The sequence below is a fragment of the Rhipicephalus microplus genome, unplaced genomic scaffold, assembly GCF_043290135.1.
Source record: "Rhipicephalus microplus isolate Deutch F79 unplaced genomic scaffold, USDA_Rmic scaffold_17, whole genome shotgun sequence".
In the NCBI taxonomy this organism is placed as follows: Eukaryota; Metazoa; Arthropoda; class Arachnida; order Ixodida; family Ixodidae; genus Rhipicephalus; species Rhipicephalus microplus.
In genome coordinates, this window is record NW_027464590.1 from 7077356 (window position 1) to 7088669 (window position 11314).

Below are 11314 nucleotides of genomic sequence, written 5' to 3' on the forward strand. Positions count from 1 at the left end.
CCACAACTAAAAACTTCACAACTTGATACTCCACATCTAGATACTCCACAACTACAAACTCCAAACTAGAAACTCCACAACTTGAAACTCCGCAACTAGAAACTCCGCCACTAGAATCTCCACAACTGGAAAACTCCACAACTAGAAACTCTGCTACTAGAAACTCCGCAACTAGAAACTCCAGAGCTAGAAGCTCCACAACTACAAACTCCACAACTAGAGACTCCACAACTAGAAACTCCACAACTACGAGTACCACAACTACGAACCCCACAACTACAAACTCAACAACTAGAAATTCCACAACTAGAAACTCAACAACTTTAGACTTCGCAACTAGAAACTCCACAGCTAGAGACTCAACAACTACGAACTCAGCAACTAGAAACTCCACAGCTAGAAACTCCACAGCTAGAAACTCCACAACTACAAACTCCACAACTAGAGACTCCACAACTAGAAAGTCCGCAACTAGAAACTCTGCAACTAGAATCTCCGCAACTAGAAACTCCACAGCTAGAAAATCCACCACTAGAAACTCCACAACTAGCAACTCCACAACAACAGACTCCGCAATAAGAAAACTCCGCAACTAGAAACTCCCAACTTGACACTCCGCAACTAGGAACTCTACAACTTCAAAATCCACAACTAGAAACTCCACAACTTGAAACTCCACAACTAGATACTCCACAACTACAAACTCAACAACTACAAACTCAAAGACTACAAACTCCACAACTTGAAACTCCGCAACTAGAAACTCCATAACCAGAAACTCCACTACTAGAAAACTCCGCAACTAGAAACTCCGCAACTATAAACTCCACAGCTAGAAACTCCACAACTTGAGACTTTGCAACTAGAAACTCGGCAACTAGAAACCGAACAACTAGAAACTCCACAACTAGAAACTCCACAACTTGAAACACAACAGATAGATACTCCACAACTACGAATTTAACAACTAGAAACTCCACAATTTGAAACTCCACAACTAGAAACTCTGCACCTAGAAACTCGACAGCTAGAAACTCCACAACTTGAGACTTTACAACTAGAAACTCGGCAACTAGAAACCCAACAACTAGAAACTCCACAACTAGAACCTCCACAACTTGAAACTCCACAACTTGAAACACAACTAATAGATACTCCACAACTACAAATTCCACAACTAGAAACTCCACAACTAGAAGCTCCGCAATTAGAAACTCCGCAACTAGAAACTCCATCACTAGAAACTCCACAACCAGAAACTCGGCAAGAAGAAACTCCGCAACTAGAAACTCCACAACTTGAAACTTCGCAACTAGAAACTCCACAACTAGAAACTCCACAACTAGAGACTCCACAACTAGAAACTCCACAGCTAGAAAATCCACCACTGGGAACTCCACAACTAGCAACTCCACAACCACAGACTCCGCAACTAGAAAACTCCACAACTAGAAACTCTCAACCAGACACACTGCAACTAGGAACTCTACAACTTCAAAATCCACAACTAGAACTCCACAACTTGAAACTCCACAACTAGATACTCCACAACTAGAAACTCCATCACTAGAAACTCCACAACCAGAAACTCGGCAACAAGCAACTGCGCAACTAGAAACTCCACAACTTGCGACTTTACAACTAGAAAACTCCGCAACTAGAAACTCTGCAACCAGAAACTCCGCAACTAGAAACTCCGCAACTAGGAACTCCACAACTTGAGATTTTGCAACTAGAAACTCGGCAACTAGAAACTCAACCACTAAAAACTCCACAACTTGAAACACCACAACTAGATACTCCACAACTACAAATTCCACAACTAGAAACTTCACAACTAGAAACTCCACAACTAGACACTCCACAACTTGAAACTCCATAACTAGAAACTCAACTACTAGAAAACTCCGCAACTAGAAACTCTGCAACTAGAAACTCCGCAACTAAAAACTACACAGCTAGAAACTTCACTACTTGAAACACCACAACTAGAAACTCTGCAAGTAGAAACTGCGCAACTAGAAACTCCACAGCTAGAAACTTCACTACTTGAAACACTACAACTAGATACTCGAAAACTACGAATTCCACAACAAACTCCAACACTAGAATCTCCGAAACTAAAAACTCCACAACTAGAAACACCTCAACTAGAAACTCCACAACTTGAAACACCACAACTAGATTCTCTAGAAACTCCACAACTAGAAACTCCACAAGTTGAAACTCCGCAACTAAAAATTCCACAACTAGAAACTCCACAACTTGAAACCCAACAAATAGATACTCCACATCTACGGACTCCACAACTAGAAATTCCAACACTAGAAACTCCACAATCAGAAACTCCGCAACTAAAAACTCCGCAAATAGAAACTCCACAGCTAAAAAATCCACACTTAGAAATTCCACAACTACCCTTTCCACAACTAAGGACTCCGGAACTAGAAAACTCCGCAACTAGAAACTCCCAACTAGACTTTCCGCAACAAGAAACTCCGCAACTAGAAACTCCACAACTTGAGACTTCGAAACTACAAACTCCACAACTAGAAACTCCACAACTAGAAACTCCACAACTAGAAACTCCACCACTAGAAACTCCGCAACTAGAAACTCCACAGCTAGAAAGTTCGCAACTAGAAACTCTGCAACTAGAAACTCCGCAACTAGAAACTCCAGAGCTAGAAACTCCACAACTACAAACTCCACAACTAGAGACTCCACAACTAGAAACTCCACAACTACGAGTACCACAACTACGAACCCCGCTACTACAAACTCAACAACTAGAAATTCCACAACTAGAAACTAAACAACTTTAGACTTCGCAACTAGAAACTCCACAACTAGAGACTCCACAACTACAAACTCCGCAACTAGAAACTCCACAGCTAGAAACTCCACAGCTAGAAACTCCACAACTACAAACTCCACATCTAGAGACTCCACAACTAGAAAATCCGCAACTAGAAACTCTGCAACTAGAAACTCCGCAACTAGAAACTCCACAGCTAGAAACTCCACCACTAGAAACTCAACAACTAGCAACTTCACAACTACAGACTCCGCAATAAGAAAACTCCGCAACTAGAAACTCCCAACTTGACACTCCGCAACTAGGAACTCTACAACTTCAAAATCCACAACTAGAAACTCCACAACTTGAAACTCCACAACTAGATACTCCACAACTACAAACTCCACAACTACAAACTCCACAACTTGAAACTCCGAAACTAGAAACTCCACCACTAGAAACTCCACAACTAGCAACTCCACAACAACAGACTCCGCAATAAGAAAACTCCGCAACTAGAAAACTCCGAAACTAGAAACTCCGCAACTATAAACTCCACAGCTAGAAACTCCACAACTTGAGACTTTGCAACTAGAAACTCGGCAACTAGAAACCGAACAACTAGAAACTCCACAACTAGAAACTCCACAACTTGAAACACAACAGATAGATACTCCACAACTACGAATTCCACAACTAGAAACTCCACAATTAGAAACTCCGCAACAAGAAACTCTGCACCTAGAAACTCTACAGCTAGAAACTCCACAACTTGAGACTTACAACTAGAAACTCAACAACTAGAAAACCAACAACTAGAAACTTGACAACTAGAGCCTCCACAACTTGAAACTCCACAACTTGAAACACAACTAATAGATACTCCACAACTACGAACTCCGCAACTAGAAACTCCACAGCTAGAAACTCCACAGCTAGAAACTCCACAACTACAAACTCCACAACTAGAGACTCCACAACTAGAAAGTCCGCAACTAGAAACTCTGCAACTAGAATCTCCGCAACTAGAAACTCCACAGCTAGAAAATCCACCACTAGAAACTCCACAACTAGCAACTCCACAACAACAGACTCCGCAATAAGAAAACTCCGCAACTAGAAACTCCCAACTTGACACTCCGCAACTAGGAACTCTACAACTTCAAAATCCACAACTAGAAACTCCACAACTTGAAACTCCACAACTAGATACTCCACAACTACAAACTCAACAACTACAAACTCAAAGACTACAAACTCCACAACTTGAAACTCCGCAACTAGAAACTCCATAACCAGAAACTCCACTACTAGAAAACTCCGCAACTAGAAACTCCGCAACTATAAACTCCACAGCTAGAAACTCCACAACTTGAGACTTTGCAACTAGAAACTCGGCAACTAGAAACCGAACAACTAGAAACTCCACAACTAGAAACTCCACAACTTGAAACACAACAGATAGATACTCCACAACTACGAATTTAACAACTAGAAACTCCACAATTTGAAACTCCACAACTAGAAACTCTGCACCTAGAAACTCGACAGCTAGAAACTCCACAACTTGAGACTTTACAACTAGAAACTCGGCAACTAGAAACCCAACAACTAGAAACTCCACAACTAGAACCTCCACAACTTGAAACTCCACAACTTGAAACACAACTAATAGATACTCCACAACTACAAATTCCACAACTAGAAACTCCACAACTAGAAGCTCCGCAATTAGAAACTCCGCAACTAGAAACTCCATCACTAGAAACTCCACAACCAGAAACTCGGCAAGAAGAAACTCCGCAACTAGAAACTCCACAACTTGAAACTTCGCAACTAGAAACTCCACAACTAGAAACTCCACAACTAGAGACTCCACAACTAGAAACTCCACAGCTAGAAAATCCACCACTGGGAACTCCACAACTAGCAACTCCACAACCACAGACTCCGCAACTAGAAAACTCCACAACTAGAAACTCTCAACCAGACACACTGCAACTAGGAACTCTACAACTTCAAAATCCACAACTAGAACTCCACAACTTGAAACTCCACAACTAGATACTCCACAACTAGAAACTCCATCACTAGAAACTCCACAACCAGAAACTCGGCAACAAGCAACTGCGCAACTAGAAACTCCACAACTTGCGACTTTACAACTAGAAAACTCCGCAACTAGAAACTCTGCAACCAGAAACTCCGCAACTAGAAACTCCGCAACTAGGAACTCCACAACTTGAGATTTTGCAACTAGAAACTCGGCAACTAGAAACTCAACCACTAAAAACTCCACAACTTGAAACACCACAACTAGATACTCCACAACTACAAATTCCACAACTAGAAACTTCACAACTAGAAACTCCACAACTAGACACTCCACAACTTGAAACTCCATAACTAGAAACTCAACTACTAGAAAACTCCGCAACTAGAAACTCTGCAACTAGAAACTCCGCAACTAAAAACTACACAGCTAGAAACTTCACTACTTGAAACACCACAACTAGAAACTCTGCAAGTAGAAACTGCGCAACTAGAAACTCCACAGCTAGAAACTTCACTACTTGAAACACTACAACTAGATACTCGAAAACTACGAATTCCACAACAAACTCCAACACTAGAATCTCCGAAACTAAAAACTCCACAACTAGAAACACCTCAACTAGAAACTCCACAACTTGAAACACCACAACTAGATTCTCTAGAAACTCCACAACTAGAAACTCCACAAGTTGAAACTCCGCAACTAAAAATTCCACAACTAGAAACTCCACAACTTGAAACCCAACAAATAGATACTCCACATCTACGGACTCCACAACTAGAAATTCCAACACTAGAAACTCCACAATCAGAAACTCCGCAACTAAAAACTCCGCAAATAGAAACTCCACAGCTAAAAAATCCACACTTAGAAATTCCACAACTACCCTTTCCACAACTAAGGACTCCGGAACTAGAAAACTCCGCAACTAGAAACTCCCAACTAGACTTTCCGCAACAAGAAACTCCGCAACTAGAAACTCCACAACTTGAGACTTCGAAACTACAAACTCCACAACTAGAAACTCCACAACTAGAAACTCCACAACTAGAAACTCCACCACTAGAAACTCCGCAACTAGAAACTCCACAGCTAGAAAGTTCGCAACTAGAAACTCTGCAACTAGAAACTCCGCAACTAGAAACTCCAGAGCTAGAAACTCCACAACTACAAACTCCACAACTAGAGACTCCACAACTAGAAACTCCACAACTACGAGTACCACAACTACGAACCCCGCTACTACAAACTCAACAACTAGAAATTCCACAACTAGAAACTAAACAACTTTAGACTTCGCAACTAGAAACTCCACAACTAGAGACTCCACAACTACAAACTCCGCAACTAGAAACTCCACAGCTAGAAACTCCACAGCTAGAAACTCCACAACTACAAACTCCACATCTAGAGACTCCACAACTAGAAAATCCGCAACTAGAAACTCTGCAACTAGAAACTCCGCAACTAGAAACTCCACAGCTAGAAACTCCACCACTAGAAACTCAACAACTAGCAACTTCACAACTACAGACTCCGCAATAAGAAAACTCCGCAACTAGAAACTCCCAACTTGACACTCCGCAACTAGGAACTCTACAACTTCAAAATCCACAACTAGAAACTCCACAACTTGAAACTCCACAACTAGATACTCCACAACTACAAACTCCACAACTACAAACTCCACAACTTGAAACTCCGAAACTAGAAACTCCACCACTAGAAACTCCACAACTAGCAACTCCACAACAACAGACTCCGCAATAAGAAAACTCCGCAACTAGAAAACTCCGAAACTAGAAACTCCGCAACTATAAACTCCACAGCTAGAAACTCCACAACTTGAGACTTTGCAACTAGAAACTCGGCAACTAGAAACCGAACAACTAGAAACTCCACAACTAGAAACTCCACAACTTGAAACACAACAGATAGATACTCCACAACTACGAATTCCACAACTAGAAACTCCACAATTAGAAACTCCGCAACAAGAAACTCTGCACCTAGAAACTCTACAGCTAGAAACTCCACAACTTGAGACTTACAACTAGAAACTCAACAACTAGAAAACCAACAACTAGAAACTTGACAACTAGAGCCTCCACAACTTGAAACTCCACAACTTGAAACACAACTAATAGATACTCCACAACTACGAACTCCGCAACTAGAAACTCCACAGCTAGAAACTCCACAGCTAGAAACTCCACAACTACAAACTCCACAACTAGAGACTCAACAACTAGAAAGTCCGCAACTAGAAACTCTGCAACTAGAAACTCCGCAACTAGAAACTCCAAAGCTAGAAAATCCACCACTAGAAATTCCACATCTAGCAACTCCACAACAACAGACTCCGCAATAAGAAAACTCCGCAACTAGAAACTCCCAACTTGACACTCCGCAACTAGGAACTCTACAACTTCAAAATCCACAACTAGAAACTCCACAACTTGAAACTCCACAACTAGATACTCCACAACTACAAACTCAACAACTACAAACTCCTCAACTTGAAACTCCGCAACTAGAAACTCCATAACCAGAAACTCCACTACTAGAAAACTCCGAAACTAGAAACTCCGCAACTATAAACTCCACAGCTAGAAACTCCACAACTTGAGACTTTGCAACTAGAAACTCGGCAACTAGAAACCGAACAACTAGAAACTCCACAACTAGAATCTCCACAACTTGAAATACAACAGATAGATACTCCAAAACTACGAATTCCACAACTAGAAACTCCACAATTAGAAACTCCGCAACTAGAAACTCTGCACCTAGAAACTCTACAGCTAGAAACTCCACAACTTGAGACTTACAACTAGAAACTCAACAACTAGAAAACCAACAACTAGAAACTTGACAACTAGAGCCTCCACAACTTGAAACTCCACAACTTGAAACACAACTAATAGATACTCCACAACTACAAATTCCACAACTAGAAACTCCACAACTAGAAATTCCGCAATTAGAAACTCCGCAACTAGAAACTCCATCACTAGAAACTCCACAACCAGAAACTCGGCAAGAAGAAACTCCGCAATTAGAAACTCCGCAACTAGAAACTCCATCACTAGAAACTCCACAACCAGAAACTCGGCAAGAAGAAACTCCGCAACTAGAAACTCCACAACCACAGACTCCACAGCTAGAAAATCCACCACTAGAAACTCCACAACTAGCAACTCCCAACTAGACACTCCGCAACTAGGAACTCTACAACTTCAAAATCCACAACTAGAAACTCCACAACTTGAAACTCCACAACTAGATACTCCACAACTACAAACTCCACAACTACAAACTCCACAACTTGAAACTCCGCAACTAGAAACTCCATAACTAGAAACTCCACTACTAGAAAACTCCGCAACTAGAAACTCTGCAACTAGAAACTCCGCAACTAAAAACTCCACAGCTAGAAACTTCACTACTTGAAACACCACAACTAGAAACTCTGCAAGTAGAAACTGCGCAACTAGAAACTCCACAGCTAGAAACTTCACTACTTGAACCACTACAACTAGATACTCCAAAACTACGAATTCCACAACAAACTCCAACACTAGAATCTCCGCAACTAGAAACTCCACAACTAGAAACTCCTCAACTAGAAACTCCACAGCTTGAAACACCACAACTAGATTCTCTAGAAACTCCACAACTAGAAACTCCACAACTTGAAACTCCGCAACTACAAATTCCACAACTAGAAACTCCACAACTTGAAACCCAACAAATAGATACTCCACAACTACGGACTCCACAACTAGAAACTCCAACACTAGAAACTCCACAACCAGAAACTCCGCAACTAAAAACTTCGCAAATAGACACTCCACAGCTAAAAAATCCACAGCTAGAAATTCCACAACTAGCTACTCCACAACTAAAGACTCCGGAACTAGAAAACTCCGCAACTAGAAACTCCCAACTAGACTTTCCGCAACAAGAAACTCCGCAAATAGAAACTCCACAACTTGAGACTTCGAAACTACAAACTCCACAACTAGAAACTCCACAACTAGAAACTCCACAACTAGAAACTCCACCACTAGAAACTCCGCAACTATAAACTCCACAGCTAGAAAGTTCGCAACTAGAAACTCTGCAACTAGAAACTCCGCAACTAGAAACTCCAGAGCTAGAAACTCCACAACTACAAACTCCACAACTAGAGACTCCACAACTAGAAACTCCACAACTACGAGTACCACAACTACGAACCCCGCAACTTCAAACTCAACAACTAGAAATTCCACAACTAGAAACTCAACAACTTTAGACTTCGCAACTAGAAACTCCACAACTAGAGACTCCACAACTACGAACTCCGCAACTAGAAACTCCACAGCTAGAAACTCCACAGCTAGAAACTCCACAACTACAAACTCCACAACTAGAGACTCCACAACTAGAAAGTCCGCAACTAGAAACTCTGCAACTAGAAACTCCGCAACTAGAAACTCCACAGCTAGAAACTCCACCACTAGAAACTCCACAACTGGCAACTCCACAACTACAGACTCCGCAATAAGAAAACTCCACAACTAGAAACTCCCAACTTGACACTCCGCAACTAGGAACTCTAAACTTCAAAATCCACAACTAGAAACTCCACAACATGAAACTCCACTACTAGATACTCCACAACTACAAACTCCAAAACTACAAACTCCACAACTTGAAACTCCGCAACTAGAAACTCCACAACTAGAATCTCCAAAACTAGAAACTCCACAACTAGAAACTCCGCAACAAAACTCCACAGCTAGAAAGTCCGCAACTAGAAACTCAGCAACTAGAAACTCCGCAACTAGAAACTCCACAGCTAGAAAATCCACCACTAGAAACTCTACAACTAGCAACTCCACAACTACAGACTCCGCAACTCGAAAACTCTGCAACTAGAAACTCCCAACTAGACACTCTGCAACTAGAAACTCTACAACTTCAAAATCCACAACTAGAAACTCCACAACTTGAAACTCCACAACTAGATACTCCACAACTAGAAACTCCACAACTAAAAACTTCACAACTAGAAACTCCACAACTTGAAACTCCGCAACTAGAAACTCCGCAACTATAAACTCCACAGCTAGAAACTCCACAACTTGAGACTTTGCAACTAGAAACTCGGCAACTAGAAACCGAACAACTAGAAACTCCACAACTAGAAACTCCACAACTTGAAACACAACAAATAGATACTCCACAACTACGAATTCCACAACTAAAAACTCCACAATTAGAAACTCCGCAACTAGAAACTCTGCACCTAGAAACTCTACAGCTAGAAGCTCCACAACTTGAGACTTTACAACTAGAAACTCGGCAACTAGAAACCCAACAACTAGAAACTCCACAACTAGAACCTCCACAACTTGAAACTCCACAACTTGAAACACAACTAATAGATACTCCACAACTACAAATTCCACAACTAGAAACTCCACAACTAGAAACTCCGCAATTAGATACTCCGCAACTAGAAACTCCATCACTAGAAACTCCAGAACCAGAAACTCGGCAAGAAGAAACTCCGCAACTAGAAACTCCACAACTTGAAACTTCGCCACTAGAAACTCCACAACTAGAAACTCCACAACTAGAGACTCCACAACTAGAAACTCCACAGCTAGAAAATCCACCACTGGAAACTCCACAACTAGTAACTCCACAACTACAAACTCCGCAACTAGAAAACTCCACAACTAGAAACTCTCAACCAGACACACTGCAACTAGGAACTCTACAACTTCAAAATCCACAACTAGAACTCCACAACTTGAAACTCCACAACCAGATACTCCAAAACTAGAAACTCCATCACTAGAAACTCCACAACCAGAAACTCGGCAACAAAAAACTCCTCAACTAGAAACTCTACAACTTGCGACTTTACAACTAGAAAACTCCGCAACTAGAAACTCTGCAACCAGAAACTCCGCAACTGGAAACTCCGCAGCTAGAAACCTTACTACTTGAAACACCACAACTAGATACTCCGAAACTACGAATTCCACAACGAGAAACTCCACAACTAGAAACTCCGCAACTAGAAACTCCGCAACTAAAAACTCCACAACTTGAAACACCACAACTAGATACTCTACAACTACAAACTCCACAACTAGAAACTTCACAACTAGAAACTCCACAACTAGAAACTCCACAACTTGAAACTCTACAGCTAGAAACTTCACTACATGAAACACTACAACTAGATACTCCAAAACTACGAATTCCACAGCTAGAAACTCCGCAACTAGAAACTCCGCCACTAGAAACTCCGCAACTAGAAACTCCACAACTAGAAACTCCACAACTTGAAACTCCGCAACTACAAATTCCACAACTAGAAACTCCAGCCCTTGAAACCCAACAAATAGATACTCCACAACTACGGACTCCACAACTAGAAATTCCAACACTAGAAA